The following is a 3247-nucleotide window of genomic DNA, read 5'->3' as shown; positions in this document are numbered from 1 at the left end:
TATATATATAAACTGGCAATATGACCATCCTCAAGTACAACAACATTATATATATACATACAGAGAGAGAGAGAGAGAGAGAGAGAGAGAGATAGAGAGAGAGAGAGAGAGAGAAAGAGAGAGAGAGAGAGAGATAAATACATAGATTTGTACAAGCATAGATGGATGGATAGATGGATGGGTTATTTGATAGATAGATAGATTCAAATTACGCAACAGAAACAGCTCAGCCTAAGCGGCGTCATTGCTAACCGCTATATTGTTTATACACCGCCTCTATATAGTTCAAACTGACTGATTCGACCTCATTTTGAAAGTGACACGAGTACGTGGCATTGACAAACCGCAAAAACGGCGAAATAAGCAGCTGTCACTCAGTGGTCATTTCCGGAGCGATTTCATGTCGCCTAGCTCAGAAGTCCCTTTTTTTTTAACACAATACGTCTATAAAAGGATTTTATCCCGAACTGCTTCTTCTGGCTTTTCAACGATACACATACATTAAGTACGTCATATACATAAATTATATTTTTTTGATATTTTTTACTCTTTTACTTGTTTCAGTCATTTTGACTGTGGCCATGCTGGAGCACCGCCTTTTAGTCGAGCAAATCGACCCCAGGACTTAGTCTTTGTAAGTCTAGTACTTATTCTATCGGTCTCTTTTACCGAGCAGCTAAGTTATGGGGACGTAAATACACCACCATCGGTTGTCAAGCGATGTTGGGGGGACATAGACACACAAACACACACATACATATATACATATATATATACATATATACATATATACGACGGGCTTCTTTCAGTTTCCGTCTACCATATCCACTCACAAGGCTTTGGTCGGCCAGAGGCTATAGTAGAAGACACTTGCCCAAGGTGCCATGCAGTGTGACTGAACCCGGAACCATGTGGTTGGTAAGCAAGCTACTTACCACACAGCCACTTCTATATATATATATATAAACATTAATATATGTATGCATCTATGTATGTAACTATGTGTATGCGTATGCGTATGCATGCATGAAAATGTTTGTGTGCGCGAGTGTGCGCGTGTGTGTATGCATGTCTGATCAATCATGCAGTTTATTAAAAAATTAAAAACGAACTCTGTAATTGAGTTATATATATTCATTTAAGACGGATTTTATGGCCTATAATTTTCATATGCTTACATTTTCCATTCACACATGGAAAAACAATTTCCTGGTTCTTTAGCCATAAACATTAACATTTCTATATGGATTGCTCGAGTCTATGGATATAGCTTTTAATTATGCATTTATTTATGATACAGTTGGCGTACATGAAATACAGTGTTAATGTTATTTACCGGTTGTGTCTAAGGGTATTATATTAGTTTATTTATATTGATATCTCCGGTAGTTTATATAGATATTCACAATTATGAAGAAATAAAATTTCAGTCGGTTTCTTTCTTTTTTTTTTTTTGACTTACAGGCCGCTCTGAATGTAAATCATACCTCTGAATGAGAATATATTTGTATACGCATGCACACGAGCGTGTATGTGTGTGTGTGTGTGTGTGTGTGTGTGTGTGTGTGTGTGTGTGTGTGTGTGTGTGTGTGTGTGTGTGTGTGAGCAATTTTTTATACAATTCCTAATAATATTTAATTATACAATTGTAACAGGATATTGAATCTTTAGGTGAGTCCATCCGAGTAAAATAGGAATTAAAGGGGACGATAGGTAAAAAAAATTCGTTGAGCAGCAGTGGTATAAATAGATCAACCTTAGTGGACTCCGAGAGCCTGCAAAGGGTCATGGATACTTCCTACATCTATCTCAAGACTCAGATACTAAAAAAGAAACCAAAACAAAAATTGATATTGATCGAGGGGAAAATAACTGCTATTATTAGCAGGTGGAATGGTCGTGTAGAGGTTTGTTCGTTGACTTTCCTGAGTTTGATGTCCTTGCATCCAGTTTAGTTCACCAGGTACAGTTTCCTGGCTGGTGATGCATTAAAAAGGAGACATCGGTTAGACATTACGCTGGTTCTGGGTTCAAGGTTTGAATAACATTTTTCACAGCGTGGCTAGAAAGAAAATAAACTGTTTTTTTTTTTTAACAGCAACACCAGCATCAGCAACACCAGCATTAAAATACAACAGCGGCCGCAGCAGCAGCAGCAGTTGGTGATTTGTTATGAACCCAAGTCTAATTTCAATTTTGATTGTTAGATCGTCTTACAACACACGCGCGCGTGCACGCACACACACAGACACATACACAGACACAGACACACACACACGCACACAACATATCACACTGACAGAGATATATACACGTACCTACAAATACATGCACGCAATTATTTGCAATGCACATATACACACTTTCACACATATGCGCGCACTCACACGCATGCACGCGAAAGAACGTATACTTTATTCATATCTATAGAAGCACACGCATTGATACATATACACACACAGACATTTATACACGCACACACACAAATGCACACACAGACACACACACAAATTCACACACAGACACACACACAAATGCACACACAGACACACACACAAATGCACACACAGATACACACACAGATACGAAACTACACAAGTACGCATGTATAGCTACAACTTTACAAACACACATTCACACACACACACACACACATACATATTCGTTCCGGTTATCTTTAGAAAGCCGATGGCAACCTCTATTCCTTTTATGGCGAGATCAGCAATTTCGGGGGAGTGAGGGAAGTCCATTAAAACGCCTCCAGTACTTGACTGGTATTATTTTGTCGACTCCGGAAGAATGAAAGTCTAAGTTGTTCTCGGCGAAATTTGAACTCAGAACGTGAGGATTGGTGAAATGCCGTTAACGATTCTGCAAGCTTCTCGCGTTGCATTCATTAATAATATCAATTTCAAATTTTGGTACAAGGCCAGCAATTTTAGGGAGGGGATAGATCGATTACCGCTGGTACTTATTTCATCGGCTTCTTTAGGATAAAAAGCAAAGTGGAGCTTAGCGGAGTTTGAACTCAAAACGTGAAGACAGACGAAATGCCGTTAAGCGTTTTGTCTGGCGTGCTAACAATTCGTATTTCTTTATTGTACACAAGGGGCTAAACAAGGACAGACAAAGGAGTTAAGTCGATTACATCGACCCCAGTGCGTAACTGGTACTTAATTTATCGACCCCGAAAGGATGAAAGGCAAAGTCGACCTCAGCGGAATTTGAACTCGGAACGTGTATATAT

Source organism: Octopus bimaculoides, chromosome 1 (genome assembly GCF_001194135.2).
Source record: "Octopus bimaculoides isolate UCB-OBI-ISO-001 chromosome 1, ASM119413v2, whole genome shotgun sequence".
Classification (NCBI taxonomy): domain Eukaryota; kingdom Metazoa; phylum Mollusca; class Cephalopoda; order Octopoda; family Octopodidae; genus Octopus; species Octopus bimaculoides.
The sequence above is the reverse complement of the archived record's forward strand: the minus strand, read 5'-3'. Positions refer to the sequence as shown.